We start from the raw sequence: 25,265 nt of genomic DNA, 5'->3' as shown, positions 1-25,265 counted from the left end.
GTTAGCATGCTGTTGTTTGGTTTTGGAGCACCTTTATTTGGATAACTATTTTTCTCCAACTTTTCAGGAAAGATCTTCTGGTATAGTCTGAGTGGGATGATGTTACTTTGTGCTCCAGTATCAATCTTCACCTTCAGATTTATCGTTGTGGGCTTATTTCTCACCCTCTTTCTGATCTGAATGGTTGTGCGAATTTCTTTTCTCTGGGAACTGTCACATCCAGACATTTCATGCAATTGTATGGTTCCTATGTCTATCATGTTCTCAAAGCCATTGTCAACTTCCAGGGTATGGATATTTTGGTTTCTTTCACTACTCATTCGCCCTGCTACTCTGGCTCTGGTGACTTTACCACCTTCTTACCTTGTTTTCCACATCTTTTCCCAGTGATTGGTCTTTCCACAAGCTCTACAGATTGATTTATATGCAGGACATTTCCTTCTCTCTGTGATTTCATGTGGTCGCCCACATCTCCTGCACGTCTTTCTTGCTGTCTGGTGTACTTTCTTTTGTTGTTGTTTCACTGCATCAACCCTGCTGCCTTTCTCTTGGCTTAACTGAGGGCTAGCCATTTGGGTAGTCAGTGTCTTCATCTGTCTGCTCGTGGCTTCATGTGTACTGGCAGTGTCTCCAGCATGCGATATTGTCAGCTTGTCCTTTCCAATTAGAGCTTTCTGTACTTCAGGATGTGCAGAACCCCAAATGAGCTGATCTATCAGCCTTTCATCGGTGTCCTTAAATTTACATTTCCTGGCTGCATTTTTCAATCTTGTTACAAAATTGTCAATAGGTTCACCTAGTTTCTGTCTGAGGCCTTGAAATTCATATCAGTACATCTGATGATTTGATTTTGGCTGGAGATGGGTGCTGAATCTTTCAAAAATTTTGTCTGGGTTTCTGCTGTCCTCTTCACTTCGGTCCCAGATGTTAAATAAATTTAATCCTTCATCTCCAGCCCACAAAAGGATATAGCTGACCCTCTCCTCTTCACTGGTGCCTTTTAGGAAACTACTGAATGTCAATCTGCACTTTTATTCAAACTTCTCAAATGCCTCTATGACATCATCAGCTTGCCAATTCATCATGGGCTTTGGCTGTGCATTCATACCTGTCCCGGATGAGATTCCGTTTTTCATTTTCATACGAGTCAGTTTTTCTTTCTCTCTTTCTGGCACTAATCTGGATCAATTTTCTCAATCTAATTCTTTTAAGATGTTCTAGGTTTACTCACAGACACTCGCTGCCACCATGTTATGTCTTCTTGTTGTTTTCTGGTTGCCAGATGTTGGAAATAATCACACTTTAAACTTGGAAAGGCTGGAGTGTTTGATTAATCATTCAGCCACCATGCTGCCTGCTCAAGGACTGGTAAAATTGTTTTTGTGTTACATATCCCATCACTCCCAAGTGCAACTGTGAATGTTGCCCCACTGGAACAATTACTCATAACAACTGCTTTTCCTTTTTGGCCTCTTTGTCTCAAGAGACAATGGGTAAGCACCTAGAGGTGGTCAGTGGTTTGCGGAGCAGCATTTGGAGTGGCTATATAGGCCAATTCTAGAGTTACAGACTCGTCCACAGGCACTGCAGGTAAAGTTGGTTGTCGGGGCTGTTACACAGTTTGCTCTCTCCTTAAACTGCTGTCTCTTTTCCTGCCAACTGCTGAATCTCTTCGACTCAACTCTCTTCAGCCCCGTCTTTATAGCTGTCTGCCAGCTCTGCCGATCGCTGGCAACTGGCTCCCACGACTTGTGGTCAATGTCGCAAGACTTCATGTTGAGTTTGCAAACATCTTTAAAATGGAGACGTGGATGGCCAATGGGTCTGATACAAGTGTCGAGTTCGCTGTACAATACGTCCTTGGAGATCCTGCCATCTTCCATACGGCTCACATGGCCAAGCCATCTCAAGCGTCGCTGGCTCTGTAGGGCATACATGCTGGGGATGTTGGCCGCCTCGAGGACATCTGCGTTGGAGATACGGTCCTGCCACCTGATGCCAAGGATTTTCCGGAGGCAGCGAAGATGGAATGAATTGAGACATCGCTCTTGGTTGACCTACGTTGTCCAGGCCTCGCTGCTGTAGAGCAGGGCATTGAGGACATAAGCTTGAAACACTCAGACTTTTGTGTTCCATGTCAGTGCGCCATTTTCCCACACCCTCTTGGCCAGTCTGGACATAGCACCGGATACCTTTCCCATGTGCTTGTTGATTTCTGCATCAAGAGACAGGTTACTGGTGATAGTTGAGTCCAGGTAGATGAACTGTTGAACCACTTCCAGAGTCTGGTCGCCGATATTGATGGATGGAGCATTTCTGACGTCCTGCCCCATGATGTTCGTTTTCTTGAAACTGATGGTTAGGCCAAATTCGTTGCAGGCAGCCGCAATCCTGTTGATGAGTCTCTGCAATGCAGCATTGTCAGCAAAGAGGAGTTCCCTGATGAGGACTTTCTGTACTTTGGTCTTCGCTCTAAGATGGGCAAGGTTGAACAACCTGCCATCTGATTGTGTGTGGAGGAAAATTCCTTCTTCTGAAGACTTAAACTCATGAGAGAGCAGCAGTGAGAAGAAGATCCCAAACAGTGTAAGTGCAAGAACACAGCCCTGTTTCACACCACTCACGATTGGTGAAGAGTCTGATGAGGCACTGTTATGCTGAATTGTGCCTTTCATATTGTCATGTAATGAGGTGATGATACTTAGTAGCTTTGGTGGACATCCGATCTATGCTAGTAGTCTGAAGAGACCACGTCTGCTGACGAGGTCAAAGGCTTTGGTGAGATCTATGAAGGCAACGTAGAGGAGCATCTGTTGTTCGCGGCATTTCTCCTCGAGCTGGCGAAGGGAGAACAGCATATCAATAGTGGAACTCTCTGCTCGAAAGCCACACTGTGCCTCAGGATAGACACGATCAGCCAGCTTCTGGAGTCTGTTTAAAACGACTCAAGTGAAGGCTTTCCCCACAATGCTGAGCAGGGAGATTCCACGGTAGTTGTTGCAGTCACTGCGGTCACCCTTGTTCTTCTAGAGGGTGATGATATTGGCATCGCGCACGTCCCGTGATACTGCTCCCTCATCCCAGCACAGGCAAAGCAGCTCATGGAGTGCTGAGAGTATAGCAGGCTTGGCACACTTGATCATTTCAGGCGTAATGCCATCCTTTCCAGGGGCTTTTCCGCTGGCTAAAGAATCGATGGCATTACGGAGTTCGGATTTTGTTGGTTGTTCGGCCAGCTCATCCATGACTGGCAGAGACTGGGCTGTATTGAGGGTGGTTTCAAAGAACAAAGAACAGTACAGCACAGGAACAGGCCATTCGGCCCTCCAAGCCTGCGCCAATCTTGATGCCTTCTGCACTTCCGGGGTCCGTATCCCTCTATTCCCATCCTACTCATGTATTTGTCAAGATGCCTCTTAAATGTTGCCATCAAACCTGCTTCCACCACCTCTCCCGGCAGCAAGTTCCAGGCACTCACCACCCTCTGTGTAAAGAACTTGCCTCGCACATCCCCTCTAAACTTTGCCTCTCGCACCTTAAACCTATGTCCCCTAGTAACTGACTCTTCCATCCTGGGAAAAGGCTTCTGACTGACCACTCTGTCCATGCCGCTCATAACTTTGTAAACCTCTATCATGTCACCCCTCCACGTCCGTCGTTCCAGTGAAAACAATCCGAGTTTATCCAGCCTCTCCTCATAGCCAATGTCCTCCAGACCAGGCAACATCCTGGTAAACCTCTTCTGTACCCTCTCCCAAGCCTCCTCGTCCTTCTGGTAGTGTGGCGACCAGAATTGCACGCAATATTCCAAGTGTGGCCTAACTAAGGTTCTGTCCAGCTGCAGCATGACTTGACAATTTTTATACTCTATGCCCCGACTGATGAAGGCAAGCATGCCATATGCCTTCTTGACTACCTTATCCACATGTGTTGCCACTTTCAGTGACCTGTGGACCTGTACACCCAGATCTCTCTGCCTGTCAATACCCCTAAGGGTTCTGCCATTTACTGTATACTTCCCACCTGTATTAGATCTTCCAAAATGCATTACCTCACATTTGTCTGGATTAAACTCCATCTGCCATTTCTCTGCCCAGCTCTCAAACCGATCTATATCCTGCTGTATCTTCCGACAATCCTCATCACTGTCCGGAACTCCACCAACCTTTGTGTCGTCCGCAAACTTACTAATCAGACCAGCTACATTTTCCTCCAAATCATTTATACATACTACAAACAGCAAAGGTCCCAGCACTGATCCCTGCGGAACACCACTAGTCACAGCCCTCCATTCTGAAAAGCACCCTTCCACTGCTACCCTCTGTCTTCTATGACCGAGCCAATTCTGTATCCATCTTGCCAACTCACCTCTGATCCCGTGTGACTTCACCTTTTGTACCAGTCTGCCATGAGGGACCTTGTCAAAGGCTTTACTGAAGTCCATATAGACAACATCCACTGCCCTTCCTTCATCAATCATCTTCGTAACTTCCTCAAAAAACTCAATCAAGTTAGTGAGACACGACCTCCCCTTCACAAAACCATGCTGCCTCTCGCTAATAAGTTCATTTGTTTCCAAATGGGAGTAAATCCTGTCCCGAAGAATCCTCTCTAATAATTTCCCTACCACTGACGTAAGGCTCACCGGCCTATAATTTCCTGGATTATACTTGCTACCCTTATTAAACAAAGGAACAACATTGGCTATTCTCCAGTCCTCTGGGTCCTCACCTGTAGCCAATGAGGATACAAAGATTTCTGTCAAGGCCCCAGCAATTTCTTCCCTTGCCTCCCTCAGTATTCTGGGGTAGATCCCATCAGGCCCTGGGGACTTATCTACCTTAAATCTTTGCAAGACGCCCAACACCTCCTCCTTTTTGATAACGACATGACCCAGACTATCTCCACTCCCTTCCCTAGACTCATCATCCACCAAGTCCTTCTCTTTGGTGACTACTGATGCAAAGTACTCATTTAGTTCCTCGCCCATTTCCTCTGGCTCCACGCATAGATCCCCTCCTCTGTCCTTGAGTGGGCCAACCCTTTCCCTGGATACCCTCTTGCTCTTTATATACGTATAAAAAGCCTTTGGATTCTCCTTAATCCTGTTTGCCAATGACTTTTCATGACCCCTTTTAGCCCTCCTGACTCCTTGCTTAAGTTCCTTCCTACTTTCTTTATATTCCTCAAGTGCTTCGTCCGTTCCCAGCCTTCTAGCCCTTACGAGTGCTTCCTTTTTCTTTTTGACTAGGCTCACAATATCCCTCATTATCCAAGGTTCCCGAAACTTGCCAAACTTATCCTTCTTCCTCACAGGAACATGCTGGTGCTGGATTCTAATCAACTGACGTTTGAAAGACTCCCACATGTCAGATGTTGATTTACCCTCAAACAGTCACCCCCAATCTAAATTCTTCAGTTCCTGCCTAATATTGTTATAATTAGCCTTCCCCCAATTTAGCACCTTCACGAGGACTACTCTTATCCTTATCCACAAGTACCTTAAAACTTACGGAATTATGGTCACTGTTCCCAAAATGCTCCCCTACTGAAACTGCGACCACCTGGCCAGGCTCACTCCCCAATACCAGGTCCAGTATGGCCCCTTCCCTAGTTGGACTATCTACATATTGTTTCAAGAAGCTCTCCTGGATGCTCCTTACAAATTCTGCCCCATCCAAGCCCCTAGATCTAAATGAGTCCCAGTCAATATAGGGGAAGTTAAAATCACCCACCACTCCAACCCTGTTGCTTTTACATCAGTGACATCATTTTCCCTGGTGTACAGTTCTAGGTAGTGCTCCACCCAGCAGTCCATTTGCTTGCTTTGGTCAGTGATCGTTTCCCCTGATTTAGACTTGAGGGGTGTGGGGGGGCAATCTTCTTGATGGTTGGCCCAAAAGCTCTCTTAATGCCGTCATACATTCCTCTGATGCTTCCGGTGTCGGAGGCCAGCTGAATATGACTGTATAGGTGTTGCCAGTAGTCGTTTGCACAGCGCCTGGCTATTCATTGTGCAGTGCTTCTGGCAGCTTAAAGTGCTAAGGATGAGAACTCGCTGGGGGCTTTCTTGTAGTTCAACAGTGCAATGTACTTGGCGTCTATGACAGGTTTCATCTCTTAAAGTGAGATTGAAACCAGTCTGCATTCTGCTTCTCACATTTGCCAATGGTGGTCATTGCTGAGTCATGGATTGCGTCTCTGATGTGGGCCCACTTGATCTCTGCATCACCTGCAGGAGTGTTTTGAAGGGCTTTTTCAAGCGAATTGAGAAACTTTTGTGACAGCTGTGGATAAGAAATTCTGCCAGTGTTCATGCGCGGGCGGCCATTCTGCTTGGAGTAATGTAACTTCTTTGGTTTGAGTCTAACCTTGCTGCACACCAGGGAGTGGTCAGTGTCACAGTCCGCACTGTGGAAGCTGCGTGTGATTTGAACACTGTTTATGGAGACTCGCCTTGTGACAATGAGGTCCAGCTGGTGCCAAAAATGTGATCTTGGGTATCTCCATGAAACATGGTGACAGGGTTTAGTTTGAAAGAACGAGATGGTCATGCAGAGATTGTGATAGGTACACAACTCCAGCAGTGTCTGTCCATTCTCATTCATCCTTCCAATGCCATAACGCCCAAGGCAGGAGGCCATGAATCATGGTTGGCCCCAACCCTGGCGTTAAAGTGCCCCAGCAGGAACAAATGTTCAGTATTAGGAATGCTACTAATGATGTTATGAATTTCCTTGTAGAACTGGTCTTTAACTTCATGTGGGGAGCAGAGTGTTGGAGCATAGATGCTGAGTAGGTGTACTGGACCAGAGGCGGTGAGCAGTTGGATGGACAGTATGCGTTCCAAGCCATTTGAAGGTGGCTCTATCATGCTGAGTAAAGGGTTTCTGATGGCGAAGCCCACTCCATGCTGTCTTGGTCCTTCTGGATCCCTACCCTGCCAGTAGAAGGTGTGGTCTTGCTCTCTTAGTGATCCACTCGCAGGGAGGCATGTCTCCTGAAGTGCCGCAATGTCCACATTGAGTCTACTGAGCTCATTGTTAATGATGGCGGTCTTCTGAGAAATGTCGATTTGTGTCAGGTCTTCCGAAAGGCCAGGACACATAGTTCTAATGTCCAGCTTGCAAAACGAAGGGCTGGTACCTTCTTCCATGTTGTTTTGATCGCTGTGAGGCGACTATGGAGTGACTTCTCCATGGCGCATGCCTGGGCGGAATGTATGGGGGTTGTGAGTTGCCCAAGGGTCAAAATCCCCCTCTTGGCCTTCCTAGCAGGGTCCAAAGGAGTGCAGAGCATGAGGTTTGGCACCAGTTTGGCTGCAGGAACTTCGCTCCGGATTTTCGGTTAGGGTTTACTCCCTTAGCCTTAGTCTGTCCCAAGACACCCACAACTAGTTCCTAACTAATTAGTTCCGAGCACTTTACAGATAGTATAACCATGGGCTATTTTACGTCGGGCAAACGGGAGCTGGCCACCAACGTCAGTGGCGAACCCGCTTCCACCTAGCCTGGGGATCCGTCCAGCATTTTACCGGTCCCCAGGATTTAATTGTTCCGAAGCGGGACGTACACCCGCTTGAGGGAGGAAGTCCCACCTCATTGAGCTGCCGACCAATCAGCAAGTTGGCAGCTCTTAGTCCCAGCAGCGCCACTGGGACTGCAGCCCAGCCAAAGACAGATCCAGGAGTACAGGTAAGTTTGGTTTGACTTGCCAGGCGTAATTGGTCGGGCCCTGGTGAGGCAAGGGTGTTCGTCTGGGGCGAAGTGGGGGGCATCTTGGGTCCTGGGGGTGGTTGGGGAAGTGGGGGGCGGCCTTCAATCGGGCACCCTGTGCCCATTTGTCAGGGCCCACTACTGGGGCGCTGACAGACCACTTTCACTGGCCGGCCATTCCTGGCTCCAGGACGCCCGCTTGGCATGGGTAAAATCCCTGTGGAGGCATGGGGAAGGCCCTTAAGTGATCATTAATTGGCAACTTAAGGGCATTGATTGGCCTGGGGCGGGCAGCCCATTTTTCCCACACCCCGCCGCCCTACGTAAAGTGGGGTGGAGGCGGGAGTGGGTTGGGAAGGCCTCCCGAAGCCTCCCACTCAATTTTATGCCACCACCCCCAGCCACCATCTGGCTCGCTGGGGTGGCGTAAAATTCCAGCCCATATCTAACAAAACTGGAGCTGGAGGAAATCATGCATTGGGAGGAATCAGGCATAGTAGGGATTACTGAGACATGACTACAGCAAAATCAGCATTGGGAGTTAAACATTACAGGGTATAACATATTTAGAAAAGCTAGACAGAGACAAAGAGAAGGTGGAATAGCTGTACTTATTGGAGATAACATAATGGCAGTGGAGAAAAGGACACAGCTATCAGCAAAACAAAAATAAAATCCATACGGAAAGATATAAAAGATAATAAAGGATCAATCACACTAACAGGTGTAGTCTATAGACCACCTTTTGTGGAAGAGAGGTGGAGGAAGAAATATGCAAATTCAGAAATTGAGTAAAAAACATAGAATAATACTCATGGGGGATTTCAACAAACCCGATCTTAATTGGACAGAACAGGTAGGTAAAGGAGATAAGGGAATGGAGTTCCTACAGTGTGAATAGGACTCCTTTCTCACCCCATAAGTAAAAAGCCCGACAAGGGAAGATTCACATTTGGATCCAGTAGTGGGGAATGTATTAGAACAGGTAAGAAAAGTAGAATTAGGAGAACAATAGGGACTATAATATCATGCACTTTGAGATCATAATAGAGAAGGACATATGTATGATGAAAACCAGGTGAATAAATGGGAGAAAAGCTGATTTTAAGGAGCTGAGAAAAGAACTTGGGAAAATTAAATGGGCAACAATACTGGCAAACAGCAGGAGAGAGGAGGACCTGGAGACAGCAACTCCTAAATGAGCATACGAACATACAAATTAGGAGGAGTAGGCCACTCGGCCCCTCAAGACTGCTCCACCATTCAATAAGATCATGGCTGATTTGATTGTAATCTTGATGCCACATTTCTGCCTACTCCAGATAACCTTTCACTCTCTTGCTTATCAAGAAACTATCTACCTCTGCCTTAAAAATATTTAAAGACTGCTTCCACTACCTTTTGAACAAGAGAATTCAAAGGACTCACGACTCACTGGGAAAAAAAATGTCTCCTCATCTCTGTTTTAATTAGTGACTCCTCATTCTAGATTCTCCCACAAGAAACATCCTTTCCACATTCACCCTGTCAAGACGCCTCAGGATCTTATATGTTTCAATCAAGTCGCCTCTTACTCGTCTAAACTCCAGCAGATACAAGCTGAGCCTGTCCATCCGTTCTTCATAAGACAACACACCCATTCCAGGTATTAGTCTCGGAAACATAATCTGAACTTTTTCCAACGTATTTACTTTCTTCCTTAAATAAGGAGACCAATACTGTACACAGTACACCAGATGTGGTCTCACAAATGCCCTGTACAACTAAAGCATAACCTCCCTACTTATGTATTCAATTCCCCTCTCAATAAATAATAACATTTAATTGGTTTTCCTAATTACTTGCTGAACCTGCATACTAACTTTTTGCAATTCATGCACTAGGACACCAAAATGTCTCTGCAACTGCAGTTCTTAAAAGAGCGGGAGTGAGGAGGACCTGCATGACAGACAGCAGCGCCTAAAAGAACAGGAGAGAGGAGGACCCAGAGACAGACAGCAGTGCCGAAAAGAGCGGGAGAGAGGAGGACCCAGAGAAAAACAGCAGCGCCTAAAAGAACAGGAGAGAGGAGCACCCAGAGACAGACAGCAGTGCCGAAAAGAGCGGGAGAGAGGAGGACCCAGAGAAAGACAGCAGCACCTAAAAGAGCGGGAGAGAGGAGGACCTGCAGACAGACAGCAGTGCCGAAAAGAGCAGGAGAGAGGAGGACCCAGAGAAAGACAGCAGCGTCTAAAAGAACAGGAGAGAGGAGGACCCAGAGAAAGACAGCAACACCGAAAAGAGCAGGAGAGAGGAGGACCCAGAGAAAGACAGCAGAGCCTAAAAGAGCGGGAGAGAGGAGGACCCAGAGACAGACAGCAGCGCCTAAAAGAGCAGGAGAGAGGAGGACCCAGAGAAAGACAGCAACGCCTAAAAGAGCGTGAGAGAGGAGGACCCAGAGAAAGACAGCAGCGTCTAAAAGAGCGGGAGAGAGGAGGACGCATAGACAGAGAGCAGCGTCTAAAAGAACAGGAGAGAGGAGGACCCAGAGAAAGACAGCAACACCGAAAAGAGCAGGAGAGAGGAGGACCCAGAGAAAGACAGCAGCGCCTAAAAGAGCGGGAGAGAGGAGGACCCAGAGACAGACAGCAGCGTCTAAAAGAACAGGAGAGAGGAGGACCCAGAGAAAGACAGCAACGCCTAAAAGAGCGTGAGAGAGGAGGACCCAGAGAAAGACAGCAGCGTCTAAAAAAGCGGGAGAGAGGAGGACGCATAGAAAGAGAGCAGCGTCTAAAAGAACAGGAGAGAGGAGGACCCAGAGAAAGACAGCAACACCGAAAAGAGCAGGAGAGAGGAGGACCCAGAGAAAGACAGCAGCGCCTAAAAGAGCGGGAGAGAGGAGGACCCAGAGACAGACAGCAGCGCCTAAATGAGCGGGAGAGAGGAGGACCCAGAGACAGACAGCAGCGCCTAAAAGAGCAGGAGAGAGGAGGACCCAGAGAATGACAGCAGCGCCTAAAAGAGCGGGAGAGAGGAGGACCCAGAGACAGACAGCAGCGCCTAAAATAACGGGAGAGAGGAGGACCCAGAGACAGACAGCAGCGCCTAAAAGAGCGGGAGAGAGGAGGACCTGCAGACAGATAGCAGTGCCGAAAAGAGCGGGAGAGAGGAGGACCCAGAGAAAGACAGCAGCACCTAAAAGAGCGGGAGAGAGGAGGACCTGCAGACAGACAGCAGTGCCGAGAAGAGCAGGAGAGAGGAGGATCCAGAGAAAGACAGGAGCGTCTAAAAGAGCAGGAGAGAGGAGGACCCATAGACAGACAGCAGCGTCTAAAAGAACAGGAGAGAGGAGGACCCAGAGAAAGACAGCAGCGCCTAAAAGAGCGGGAGAGAGGAGGACCCAGAGAAAGACAGCAACGCCTAAAAGAGCGGGAGAGAGGAGGACCCAGAGAAAGACAGCAGCACCTAAAAGAGCGGGAGAGAGGACCCAGAGAAAGACAGCAGCGCCTAAAAGAGCGGGAGAGAGGACCCAGAGAAAGACAGCAGCGCCTAAAAGAGCGGGAGAGAGGACCCAGAGAAAGACAGCAGCGCCTAAAAGAGCGGGTGAGAGGAGGAACCAGAGAAAGACAGCAGCACCTAAAAGAGCAGGAGAGAGGACCCAGAGAAAGACAGCAGCGCCTAAAAGAGCGGGAGAGAGGACCCAGAGACAGACAGCAGCGCCTAAAAGAGCGGGAGAGAGGAGGACCCAGAGAAAGACAGCAGCGTCTAAAAGAGCGGGAGAGAGGAGGACGCATAGACAGAGAGCAGCGTCCAAAAGAACAGGAGAGAGGAGGACCCAGAGAAAGACAGCAGCGCCTAAAAGAGCGGGAGAGAGGAGGACCCAGAGACAGACAGCAGCGCCTAAAAGAGCGGGAGAGAGGAGGACCCAGAGACAGACAGCAGCGCCTAAAAGAGCAGGAGAGAGGAGGACCCAGAGAATGACAGCAACGCCTAAAAGAGCGGGAGAGAGGAGGACCCAGAGACAGACAGCAGCGCCTAAAAGAGCGGGAGAGAGGAGGACCTGCAGACAGATAGCAGTGCCGAAAAGAGTGGGAGAGAGGAGGACCCAGAGAAAGACAGCAGCACCTAAAAGAGCGGGAGAGAGGAGGACCTGCAGACAGACAGCAGTGCCGAGAAGAGCAGGAGAGAGGAGGATCCAGAGAAAGACAGCAGCGTCTAAAAGAGCAGGAGAGAGGAGGACCCATAGACAGACAGCAGCGTCTAAAAGAACAGGAGAGAGGAGGACCCAGAGAAAGACAGCAACACCGAAAAGAGCAGGAGAGAGGAGGACCCAGAGAAAGACAGCAGCGCCTAAAAGAGCGGGAGAGAGGAGGACCCAGAGAAAGACAGCAACGCCTAAAAGAGCGGGAGAGAGGAGGACCCAGAGAAAGACAGCAGCGCCGAAAAGAGCAGGAGAGAGGAGGACACAGAGAAAGACAGCAGAGCCTAAAAGAGCGGGAGAGAGGAGGACCTGCAGACAGATAGCAGTGCCGAAAAGAGCGGGAGAGAGGAGGACCCAGAGAAAGACAGCAGCACCTAAAAGAGCGGGAGAGAGGAGGACCTGCAGACAGATAGCAGTGCCGAAAAGAGTGGGAGAGAGGAGGACCCAGAGAAAGACAGCAGCGCCTAAAAGAGCGGGAGAGAGGATGAACCAGAGAAAGACAGCAACGCTGAAGAGAGCGGGAGAGAGGAAGACCCAGAGAAAGACAGCAGCACCTAAAAGAGCGGGAGAGAGGACCCAGAGAAAGACAGCAGCGCCTAAAAGAGCGGGAGAGAGGACCCAGAGAAAGACAGCAGCGCCTAAAAGAGCGGGTGAGAGGACCCAGAGAAAGACAGCAGCGCCTAAAAGAGCGGGTGAGAGGAGGACCCAGAGAAAGACAACAGCGCCGAAAAGAGCAGGAGAGAGGAATACCCAGAGAAAGACAGCAGCACCGAAAAGAGCGGGAGAGAGGACCCAGAGAAAGACAGCAGCGCCTAAAAGAGCGGGAGAGAGGACCCAGAGAAAGACAGCAGCGCCTAAAAGAGCGGGTGAGAGGAGGACCCAGAGAAAGACAACAGCGCCGAAAAGAGCAGGAGAGAGGAATACCCAGAGAAAGACAGCAGCGCCTAAATGGGCGGGAGAGAGGAAGACCCAGAGAAAGAGAGCAGCGCCTAAATGAGCGGGAGAGAGGAGGAGTCAGAGAAAGACAACAGCGCCTAAAAGAGCGGGAGAGAGGAGGACCCAGAGAAAGACAGCAATGCTGAAAAGAGCAGGAGAGAGGAGGACCCAGAGAAAGACAGCAGCGCCTAAAAGAGCGGGAGAGAGGAGGCCCCAGAGAAAGACAACAGCGCCGAAAAGAGCAGGAGAGAGGAAGACCCAGAGAAAGACAGCAGCGCCTAAAAGAGCGGGAGAGAGGAAGACCCAGAGAAAGACAACAGCGCCTAAATGAGCAGGAGAGAGGAAGACCCACAGAAAGACAGCAGCGCCTAAATGAGCAGGAGAGAGGAAGACCCAGAGAAAGACAGCAGCGCCTAAAAGAGCAGGAGAGAGGAAGACCCAGAGAAAGACAGCAGCGCCTAAATGAGCGGGAGAAAGGAGGACTCAGAGAAAGACAGCAGCGCCTAAAAGAGCAGGAGGGAGGAAGACCCAGAGAAAGACAGCCACGCCTAAATGAGCGGGAGAGAGGAGGACCCAGAGAAAGACAACAGCGCCTAAAAGAGCAGGAGAGAGGAAGACCCAGAGAAAGACAGCAGTGCCTAAAAGAGCGGGAGAGAGGACCCAGAGAAAGACAACAGCGCCGAAAAGAGCAGGAGAGAGGAAGACCCAGAGAAAGCCAGCAGCGCCTAAATGAGCGGGAGAGAGGAGGACCCAGAGACAGACAGCAGCGCCGAAGAGAGCAGGAGAGAGGAAGACCCAGAGAAAGACAGCAACGCTGAAAAGAGCAGGAGAGAGGAGGACCCAGAGAAAGACAGCAACGCTGAAAAGAGCAGGAGAGAGGACGACTCAGCCAAAGAGAGCAGAGCCTTAAAGAGAGGGAGAGAGGAGGACCCAGAGAAAGACAGCAACGCTGAAAAGAGCAGGAGAGAGGAGGCCCCATGAAAGACAACAGCGCCGAAAAGAGCAGGAGAGAGGAAGACCCAGAGAAAGACAGCAGCGCCTAAAAGAGCGGGAGAGAGGAAGACCCAGAGAAAGACAACAGCGCCTAAATGAGCAGGAGAGAGGAAGACCCACAGAAAGACAGCAGCGCCTAAATGAGCAGGAGAGAGGAAGACCCAGAGAAAGACAGCAGCGCCTAAAAGAGCAGGAGAGAGGAAGACCCAGAGAAAGACAGCAGCGCCTAAATGAGCGGGAGAGAGGAGGACTCAGAGAAAGACAGCAGCGCCTAAAAGAGCAGGAGAGAGGAAGACCCAGAGAAAGACAACAGCGCCTAAAAGAGCGGGAGAGAGGACACAGAGAAAGACAACAGCGCCGAAAAGAGCAGGAGAGAGGAAGACCCAGAGAAAGACAGCAGCGCCTAAATGAGCGGGAGAGAGGAGGACCCAGAGACAGACAGCAGCGCCGAAGAGAGCAGGAGAGAGGAAGACCCAGAGAAAGACAGCAACGCTGAAAATAGCGGGAGAGAGGAGGACCCAGAGAAAGACAGCAGCGCCTAAAAGAGCGGGAGAGAGGAAGACCCAGAGAAAGACAGCAGCGCCTAAATGAGCGGGAGAGAGGAGGACTCAGAGAAAGACAACAGCGCCTAAAAGAGCGGGAGAGGGGAGGACCCAGAGAAAGACATCAACGCTGAAAAGAGCAGGAGAGAGGAGGACCCAGAGAAAGACAGCAACGCCTAAAAGAGCAGGAGAGAGGAAGACCCAGAGAAAGACAGCAGCGCCTAAATGAGCGGGAGAGAGGAGGACTCAGAGAAAGACAGAAGCGCCTAAAAGAGCAGGAGAGAGGACCCAGAGAAAGACAGCAGCGTCTAAAATAGCGGGAGAGAGGTGCCAGAGAAAGACACCAGCGCCGAAAAGAGCGGGTGAGAGGACGACCCAGAGAAAGACAACAGCGCCGAAAAGAGCAGGAGAGAGGAGGACCCAGAGAAAGACAGCAGCGCCTAAAAGAGCGGGAGAGAGGAGGACCCAGAGAAAGACAGCAACGCTGAAGAGAGCGGGAGAGGGGAAGACCCAGAGAAAGACAGCAGCACCTAAAAGAGCGGGAGAGAGCACCCAGAGAAAGACAGCAGCGCCTAAAAGAGCAGGAGAGAGGTGCCAGAGAAAGACAGCAGCGCCGAAAAGAGCGGGTGGGAGGAGGACCCAGAGAAAGACAACAGCGCTGAAAAGAGCAGGAGAGAGGAAGACCCAGAGAAAGACAGCAGCGCCTAAATGAGCGGGAGAGAGGAGGACTCAGAGAAAGACAGCAGCGCCTAAAAGAGCAGGAGAGAGGAAGACCCAGAGAAAGACAGCAGCGCCTAAAAGAGCAGGAGAGAGGAAGACCAAGAGAAAGACAGCAGCGCCTAAAAGAGCTGGAGAGAGGAGGACTCAGAGAAACACAGCAGCGCCTAAATGAGAGGGAGAGAGGAGGAGTCAGAGAAAGACAGCAGCGCCTAAAAGAGCTGGAGAGATGACCCAGAGAAAGACAGCAGCGCCTAAAAGAGCAGGAGAGAAGAGCACCCAGAGAAAGACAGCAACGCTGAAGAGAGCGGGAGAGAGGAAGACCCAGAGAAAGACAGCAGCACCTAAAAGAGCGGGAGAGAGGAGGACTCAGAGAAAGACAGCAATGCCTAAAAGAGCGGGAGAGAGGAAGACCCAGAGAAAGACAGCAATGCTGAAAAGAGCAGGAGAGAGGACCCAGAGAAAGACAACAGCGCCGAAAATAGCGGGAGAGAGGAGGACCCAGAGAAAGGCAGCAGCGCTGAAAAGAGCAGATGAGAGGAGGACCCAGAGAAAGACAGCAACGCTGAAAAGAGCGGGAGAGAGGAAGACCCAGAGAAAGACAGCAGCGCCAAAAAGAGCAGGAGAGAGGACCCAGAGAAAGACAACAGTGCCGAAAAGAGCAGGAGAGAGGAGGACCCAGAGAAAGACAGCAACGCTGAAAAGAGCGGGAGAGAGGAAGACCCAGAGAAAGACAGCAGTACCAGAAAGAGCAGGAGAGAGGAGGACCCAGAGAAAGACAGCAACACCGAAAAAAGCAGGAGAGAGGAGGACCCAGAGAAAGACAGCAGTGCCTAAAAGAGCGGGAGAGAGGAGGACCCAGAGAAAGACAGCAACGCCTAAAAGAGCGGGAGAGAGGAGGACGCAGAGAAAGACAGCAGCGCCGAAAAGAGCAGGAGAGAGGAGGACCCAGAGAAAGACAGCAACACCGAAAAGAGCGGGAGAGAGGAGGACTCAGAGAAAGACAGCAATGCCTAAAAGAGCGGGAGAGAGGAAGACCCAGAGAAAGACAGCAATGCTGAAAAGAGCAGGAGAGAGGAACCAGAGAAAGACAACAGCGCCGAAAATAGCGGGAGAGAGGAGGACCCAGAGAAAGGCAGCTGCGCTGAAAAGAGCAGATGAGAGGAGGACCCAGAGAAAGACAGCAACGCTGAAAAGAGCGGGAGAGAGGAAGACCCAGAGAAAGACAGCAGCGCCAAAAAGAGCGGGAGAGAGGAAGACCCAGAGAAAGACAGCAGCGCCTAAAAGAGCGGGAGAGAGGACCCAGAGAAAGACAGCAGCGCCTAAAAGAGCGGGTGAGAGGAGGAACCAGAGAAAGACAGCAGCACCTAAAAGAGCGGGAGAGAGGACCCAGAGAAAGACAGCAGTGCCTAAAAGAGCGGGAGAGAGGACCCAGAGAAAGACAGCAGCGCCTAAAAGAGCGGGTGAGAGGAGGACCCAGAGAAAGACAACAGCGCCGAAAAGAGCAGGAGAGAGGAAGACCCAGAGAAAGACAGCAGCGCCTAAAAGAGCAGGAGAGAGGAAGACCCAGAGAAAGACAGCAGCGCCTAAATGAGCGGGAGAGAGGAGGACTCAGAGAAAGACAGCAGCGCCTAAAAGAGCAGGAGAGAGGAAGACCCAGAGAAAGACAACAGCGCCTAAAAGAGCGGGAGAGAGGACACAGAGAAAGACAACAGCGCCGAAAAGAGCAGGAGAGAGGAAGACCCAGAGAAAGACAGCAGCGCCTAAATGAGCGGGAGAGAGGAGGACCCAGAGACAGACAGCAGCGCCGAAGAGAGCAGGAGAGAGGAAGACCCAGAGAAAGACAGCAACGCTGAAAATAGCGGGAGAGAGGAGGACCCAGAGAAAGACAGCAGCGCCTAAAAGAGCGGGAGAGAGGAAGACCCAGAGAAAGACAGCAGCGCCTAAATGAGCGGGAGAGAGGAGGACTCAGAGAAAGACAACAGCGCCTAAAAGAGCGGGAGAGGGGAGGACCCAGAGAAAGACATCAACGCTGAAAAGAGCAGGAGAGAGGAGGACCCAGAGAAAGACAGCAACGCCTAAAAGAGCAGGAGAGAGGAAGACCCAGAGAAAGACAGCAGCGCCTAAATGAGCGGGAGAGAGGAGGACTCAGAGAAAGACAGAAGCGCCTAAAAGAGCAGGAGAGAGGACCCAGAGAAAGACAGCAGCGTCTAAAATAGCGGGAGAGAGGTGCCAGAGAAAGACACCAGCGCCGAAAAGAGCGGGTGAGAGGACGACCCAGAGAAAGACAACAGCGCCGAAAAGAGCAGGAGAGAGGAGGACCCAGAGAAAGACAGCAGCGCCTAAAAGAGCGGGAGAGAGGAGGACCCAGAGAAAGACAGCAACGCTGAAGAGAGCGGGAGAGGGGAAGACCCAGAGAAAGACAGCAGCACCTAAAAGAGCGGGAGAGAGCACCCAGAGAAAGACAGCAGCGCCTAAAAGAGCAGGAGAGAGGTGCCAGAGAAAGACAGCAGCGCCGAAAAGAGCGGGTGGGAGGAGGACCCAGAGAAAGACAACAGCGCTGAAAAGAGCAGGAGAGAGGAAGACCCAGAGAAAGACAGCAGCGCCTAAATGAGCGGGAGAGAGGAGGACTCAGAGAAAGACAGCAGCGCCTAAAAGAGCAGGAGAGAGGAAGACCCAGAGAAAGACAGCAGCGCCTAAAAGAGCAGGAGAGAGGAAGACCAAGAGAAAGACAGCAGCGCCTAAAAGAGCTGGAGAGAGGAGGACTCAGAGAAACACAGCAGCGCCTAAATGAGAGGGAGAGAGGAGGAGTCAGAGAAAGACAGCAGCGCCTAAAAGAGCTGGAGAGATGACCCAGAGAAAGACAGCAGCGCCTAAAAGAGCAGGAGAGAAGAGCACCCAGAGAAAGACAGCAACGCTGAAGAGAGCGGGAGAGAGGAAGACCCAGAGAAAGACAGCAGCACCTAAAAGAGCGGGAGAGAGGAGGACTCAGAGAAAGACAGCAATGCCTAAAAGAGCGGGAGAGAGGAAGACCCAGAGAAAGACAGCAATGCTGAAAAGAGCAGGAGAGAGGACCCAGAGAAAGACAACAGCGCCGAAAATAGCGGGAGAGAGGAGGACCCAGAGAAAGGCAGCAGCGCTGAAAAGAGCAGATGAGAGGAGGACCCAGAGAAAGACAGCAACGCTGAAAAGAGCGGGAGAGAGGAAGGCCCAGAGAAAGACAGCAGCGCCAAAAAGAGCAGGAGAGAGGACCCAGAGAAAGACAACAGTGCCGAAAAGAGCAGGAGAGAGGAGGACCCAGAGAAAGACAGCAACGCTGAAAAGAGCGGGAGAGAGGAAGACCCAGAGAAAGACAGCAGTGCCAGAAAGAGCAGGAGAGAGGAGGACCCAGAGAAAGACAGCAACACCGAAAAAAGCAGGAGAGAGGAGGACCAAGAGAAAGACAGCAGTGCTTAAAAGAGCGGGAGAGAGGAGGACCCAGAGAAAGACAGCAACGCCTAAAAGAGCGGGAGAGAGGAGGACGCAGAGAAAGACAGCAGCGCCGAAAAGAGCAGGAGAGAGGAGGACCCAGAGAAAGACAGCAACACCGAAAAGAGCGGGAGAGAGGAGGACTCAGAGAAAGACAGCAATGCCTAAAAGAGCGGGAGAGAGGAAGACCCAGAGAAAGACAGCAATGCTGAAAAGAGCAGGAGAGAGGAACCAGAGAAAGACAACAGCGCCGAAAATAGCGGGAGAGAGGAGGACCCAGAGAAAGGCAGCAGCGCTGAAAAGAGCAGATGAGAGGAGGACCCAGAGAAAGACAGCAACGCTGAAAAGAGCGGGAGAGAGGAAGACCCAGAGAAAGACAGCAGCGCCAAAAAGAGCGGGAGAGAGGAAGACCCAGAGAAAGACAGCAGCGCCTAAAAGAGCGGGAGAGAGGACCCAGAGAAAGACAGCAGCGCCTAAAAGAGCGGGTGAGAGGAGGAACCAGAGAAAGACAGCAGCACCTAAAAGAGCGGGAGAGAGGACCCAGAGAAAGACAGCAGTGCCTAAAAGAGCGGGAGAGAGGACCCAGAGAAAGACAGCAGCGCCTAAAAGAGCGGGTGAGAGGAGGACCCAGAGAAAGACAACAGCGCCGAAAAGAGCAGGAGAGAGGAAGACCCAGAGAAAGACAGCAGCGCCTAAATGGGCGGGAGAGAGGAGGACTCAGAGAAAGACAGCAGCGCCTAAAAGAGCAGGAGAGAGGAAGACCCAGAGAAAGACAGCAGCGCCTAAATGAGCGGGAGAGAGGAGGAGTCAGAGAAAGACAACAGCGCCTAAAAGAGCGGGAGAGAGGAGGACCCAGAGAAAGACAGCAACGCTGAAGAGAGCGGGAGAGGGGAAGACCCAGAGAAAGACAGCAGCATCTAAAAGAGCGGGAGAGAGGACCCAGAGAAAGACAGCAGCGCCTAAAAGAGCAGGAGAGAGGAAGACCAAGAGAAAGACAGCAGCGCCTAAATGAGCGGGAGAGAGGAGGACTCAGAGAAAGTCAGCAACGCCTAAAAGAGCGGGAGAGAGGAAGACCCAGAGAAAGACAGCAATGCTGTAAAGAGCAGGAGAGAGGACCCAGAGAAAGACAACAGCGCCGAAAAGAGCAGGAGAGAGGAGGACACAGAGACAGACAGCAGCACCTAAAAGAGCGGGAGAGAGGACGACCCAGAGAAAGACAGCAGCGCCTAAATGAGCAGGAGAGAGGAGGACTCAGAGAAAGACAGCAGCGCCTAAAAGAGCGGGAGAGAGGAGGACGCAGAGAAAGACAGCAGCGCCGAAAAGAGCAGGAGAGAGGAGGACCCAGAGAAAGACAGCAACACCGAAAAGAGCGGGAGAGAGGAGGACTCAGAGAAAGACAGCAATGCCTAAAAGAGCGGGAGAGAGGAAGACCCAGAGAAAGACAGCAATGCTGAAAAGAGCAGGAGAGAGGAACCAGAGAAAGACAACAGCGCCGAAAATAGCGGGAGAGAGGAGGACCCAGAGAAAGGCAGCTGCGCTGAAAAGAGCAGATGAGAGGAGGACCCAGAGAAAGACAGCAACGCTGAAAAGAGCGGGAGAGAGGAAGACCCAGAGAAAGACAGCAGCGCCAAAAAGAGCGGGAGAGAGGAAGACCCAGAGAAAGACAGCAGCGCCTAAAAGAGCGGGAGAGAGGACCCAGAGAAAGACAGCAGCGCCTAAAAGAGCGGGTGAGAGGAGGAACCAGAGAAAGACAGCAGCACCTAAAAGAGCGGGAGAGAGGACCCAGAGAAAGACAGCAGTGCCTAAAAGAGCGGGAGAGAGGACCCAGAGAAAGACAGCAGCGCCTAAAAGAGCGGGTGAGAGGAGGACCCAGAGAAAGACAACAGCGCCGAAAAGAGCAGGAGAGAGGAAGACCCAGAGAAAGACAGCAGCGCCTAAAAGAGCAGGAGAGAGGAAGACCCAGAGAAAGACAGCAGCGCCTAAATGAGCGGGAGAGAGGAGGACTCAGAGAAAGACAGCAGCGCCTAAAAGAGCAGGAGAGAGGAAGACCCAGAGAAAGACAACAGCGCCTAAAAGAGCGGGAGAGAGGACACAGAGAAAGACAACAGCGCCGAAAAGAGCAGGAGAGAGGAAGACCCAGAGAAAGACAGCAGCGCCTAAATGAGCGGGAGAGAGGAGGACCCAGAGACAGACAGCAGCGCCGAAGAGAGCAGGAGAGAGGAAGACCCAGAGAAAGACAGCAACGCTGAAAATAGCGGGAGAGAGGAGGACCCAGAGAAAGACAGCAGCGCCTAAAAGAGCGGGAGAGAGGAAGACCCAGAGAAAGACAGCAGCGCCTAAATGAGCGGGAGAGAGGAGGACTCAGAGAAAGACAACAGCGCCTAAAAGAGCGGGAGAGGGGAGGACCCAGAGAAAGACATCAACGCTGAAAAGAGCAGGAGAGAGGAGGACCCAGAGAAAGACAGCAACGCCTAAAAGAGCAGGAGAGAGGAAGACCCAGAGAAAGACAGCAGCGCCTAAATGAGCGGGAGAGAGGAGGACTCAGAGAAAGACAGAAGCGCCTAAAAGAGCAGGAGAGAGGACCCAGAGAAAGACAGCAGCGTCTAAAATAGCGGGAGAGAGGTGCCAGAGAAAGACACCAGCGCCGAAAAGAGCGGGTGAGAGGACGACCCAGAGAAAGACAACAGCGCCGAAAAGAGCAGGAGAGAGGAGGACCCAGAGAAAGACAGCAGCGCCTAAAAGAGCGGGAGAGAGGAGGACCCAGAGAAAGACAGCAACGCTGAAGAGAGCGGGAGAGGGGAAGACCCAGAGAAAGACAGCAGCACCTAAAAGAGCGGGAGAGAGCACCCAGAGAAAGACAGCAGCGCCTAAAAGAGCAGGAGAGAGGTGCCAGAGAAAGACAGCAGCGCCGAAAAGAGCGGGTGGGAGGAGGACCCAGAGAAAGACAACAGCGCTGAAAAGAGCAGGAGAGAGGAAGACCCAGAGAAAGACAGCAGCGCCTAAATGAGCGGGAGAGAGGAGGACTCAGAGAAAGACAGCAGCGCCTAAAAGAGCAGGAGAGAGGAAGACCCAGAGAAAGACAGCAGCGCCTAAAAGAGCAGGAGAGAGGAAGACCAAGAGAAAGACAGCAGCGCCTAAAAGAGCTGGAGAGAGGAGGACTCAGAGAAACACAGCAGCGCCTAAATGAGAGGGAGAGAGGAGGAGTCAGAGAAAGACAGCAGCGCCTAAAAGAGCTGGAGAGATGACCCAGAGAAAGACAGCAGCGCCTAAAAGAGCAGGAGAGAAGAGCACCCAGAGAAAGACAGCAACGCTGAAGAGAGCGGGAGAGAGGAAGACCCAGAGAAAGACAGCAGCACCTAAAAGAGCGGGAGAGAGGAGGACTCAGAGAAAGACAGCAATGCCTAAAAGAGCGGGAGAGAGGAAGACCCAGAGAAAGACAGCAATGCTGAAAAGAGCAGGAGAGAGGACCCAGAGAAAGACAACAGCGCCGAAAATAGCGGGAGAGAGGAGGACCCAGAGAAAGGCAGCAGCGCTGAAAAGAGCAGATGAGAGGAGGACCCAGAGAAAGACAGCAACGCTGAAAAGAGCGGGAGAGAGGAAGGCCCAGAGAAAGACAGCAGCGCCAAAAAGAGCAGGAGAGAGGACCCAGAGAAAGACAACAGTGCCGAAAAGAGCAGGAGAGAGGAGGACCCAGAGAAAGACAGCAACGCTGAAAAGAGCGGGAGAGAGGAAGACCCAGAGAAAGACAGCAGTGCCAGAAAGAGCAGGAGAGAGGAGGACCCAGAGAAAGACAGCAACACCGAAAAAAGCAGGAGAGAGGAGGACCAAGAGAAAGACAGCAGTGCTTAAAAGAGCGGGAGAGAGGAGGACCCAGAGAAAGACAGCAACGCCTAAAAGAGCGGGAGAGAGGAGGACGCAGAGAAAGACAGCAGCGCCGAAAAGAGCAGGAGAGAGGAGGACCCAGAGAAAGACAGCAACACCGAAAAGAGCGGGAGAGAGGAGGACTCAGAGAAAGACAGCAATGCCTAAAAGAGCGGGAGAGAGGAAGACCCAGAGAAAGACAGCAATGCTGAAAAGAGCAGGAGAGAGGAACCAGAGAAAGACAACAGCGCCGAAAATAGCGGGAGAGAGGAGGACCCAGAGAAAGGCAGCAGCGCTGAAAAGAGCAGATGAGAGGAGGACCCAGAGAAAGACAGCAACGCTGAAAAGAGCGGGAGAGAGGAAGACCCAGAGAAAGACAGCAGCGCCAAAAAGAGCGGGAGAGAGGAAGACCCAGAGAAAGACAGCAGCGCCTAAAAGAGCGGGAGAGAGGACCCAGAGAAAGACAGCAGCGCCTAAAAGAGCGGGTGAGAGGAGGAACCAGAGAAAGACAGCAGCACCTAAAAGAGCGGGAGAGAGGACCCAGAGAAAGACAGCAGTGCCTAAAAGAGCGGGAGAGAGGACCCAGAGAAAGACAGCAGCGCCTAAAAGAGCGGGTGAGAGGAGGACCCAGAGAAAGACAACAGCGCCGAAAAGAGCAGGAGAGAGGAAGACCCAGAGAAAGACAGCAGCGCCTAAATGGGCGGGAGAGAGGAGGACTCAGAGAAAGACAGCAGCGCCTAAAAGAGCAGGAGAGAGGAAGACCCAGAGAAAGACAGCAGCGCCTAAATGAGCGGGAGAGAGGAGGAGTCAGAGAAAGACAACAGCGCCTAAAAGAGCGGGAGAGAGGAGGACCCAGAGAAAGACAGCAACGCTGAAGAGAGCGGGAGAGGGGAAGACCCAGAGAAAGACAGCAGCATCTAAAAGAGCGGGAGAGAGGACCCAGAGAAAGACAGCAGCGCCTAAAAGAGCAGGAGAGAGGAAGACCAAGAGAAAGACAGCAGCGCCTAAATGAGCGGGAGAGAGGAGGACTCAGAGAAAGTCAGCAACGCCTAAAAGAGCGGGAGAGAGGAAGACCCAGAGAAAGACAGCAATGCTGTAAAGAGCAGGAGAGAGGACCCAGAGAAAGACAACAGCGCCGAAAAGAGCAGGAGAGAGGAGGACACAGAGACAGACAGCAGCACCTAAAAGAGCGGGAGAGAGGACGACCCAGAGAAAGACAGCAGCGCCTAAATGAGCAGGAGAGAGGAGGACTCAGAGAAAGACAGCAGCGCCTAAATGAGAGGGAGAGAGGAGGACTCAGAGAAAGACAGCAGCGCCTAAAAGAGCGCGAGAGATGACCCAGAGAAAGACAGCAGCGCCTAAAAGAGCAGGAGAGAAGAGCACCCAGAGAAAGACAGCAACGCTGAAGAGAGCGGGAGAGAGGAAGACCCAGAGAAAGACAGCAGCACCTAAAAGAGCGGGAGAGAGGAGGACTCAGAGAAAGACAGCAATGCCTAAAAGAGCGGGAGAGAGGAAGACCCAGAGAAAGACAGCAATGCTGAAAAGAGCAGGAGAGAGGACCCAGAGAAAGACAACAGCGCCGAAAATAGTGGGAGAGAGGAGGACCCAGAGAAAGGCAGCAGCGCTGAAAAGAGCAGATGAGAGGAGGACCCAGAGAAAGACAGCAACGCTGAAAAGAGCGGGAGAGAGGAAGACCCAGAGAAAGACAGCAGCGCCAAAAAGAGCAAGAGAGAGGACTCAGAGAAAGACAACAGTGCCGAAAAGAGCAGGAGAGAGGAGGACCCAGAGAAAGACAGCAACGCTGAAAAGAGCGGGAGAGAGGAAGACCCAGAGAAAGACAGCAGTGCCAAAAAGAGCAGGAGAGAGGAGGACCCAGAGAAAGACAGCAACACCGAAAAGAGCAGGAGAGAGGAGGACCCAGAGAAAGACAGCAGCGCCTAAAAGAGCGGGAGAGAGGAGGACCCAGAGAAAGACAGCAACGCCTAAAAGAGCGGGAGAGAGGAGGACCCAGAGAAAGACAGCAGCGCCGAAAAGAGCAGGAGAGAGGAGGACCCAGAGAAAGACAGCAGCGCCTAAAAGAGCGGGAGAGAGGATGAACCTGAGAAAGACAGCAACGCTGAAGAGAGCGGGAGAGAGGAAGACCCAGAGAAAGACAGCAGCACCTAAAAGAGCGGGAGAGAGGACCCAGAGAAGACAGCAGCGCCTAAAAGAGCGGGAGAGAGGACCCAGAGAAAGACAGCAGCGCCTAAAAGAGCGGGTGAGAGGAGGAACCAGAGAAAGACAGCAGCACCTAAAAGAGCGGGAGAGAGGACCAGAGAAAGACAGCAGCGCCTAAAAGAGCGGGAGAGAGGACCCAGAGAAAGACAGCAGCGCCTAAAAGAGCGGGTGAGAGGAGGACCCAGAGAAAGACAACAGCGCCGAAAACAGCAGGAGAGAGGAAGACCCAGAGAAAGACAGCAGCGCCTAAATGGGCGGGAGAGAGGAGGACTCAGAGAAAGACAGCAGCGCCTAAAAGAGCAGGAGAGAGGAAGACCCAGAGAAAGACAGCAGCGCCTAAATGAGCGGGAGAGAGGAGGAGTCAGAGAAAGACAACAGCGCCTAAAAGAGCGGGAGAGAGGAGGACCCAGAGAAAGACAGCAATGCTGAAAAGAGCGGGAGAGAGGAGGACCCAGAGAAAGACAGCAGCGCCTAAAAGAGCGGGAGAGAGGAGGCCCCAGAGAAAGACAACAGCGCGGAAAAGAGCAGGAGAGAGGAAGACCCAGAGAAAGACAGCAGCGCCTAAAAGAGCGGGAGAGAGGAAGACCCAGAGAAAGACAACAGCGCCTAAATGAGCAGGAGAGAGGAAGACCCACA

This window comes from Heterodontus francisci, chromosome 1, assembly GCF_036365525.1.
Source record: "Heterodontus francisci isolate sHetFra1 chromosome 1, sHetFra1.hap1, whole genome shotgun sequence".
NCBI lineage: Eukaryota > Metazoa > Chordata > Chondrichthyes > Heterodontiformes > Heterodontidae > Heterodontus > Heterodontus francisci.
This window is presented reverse-complemented; position numbering follows the sequence as displayed.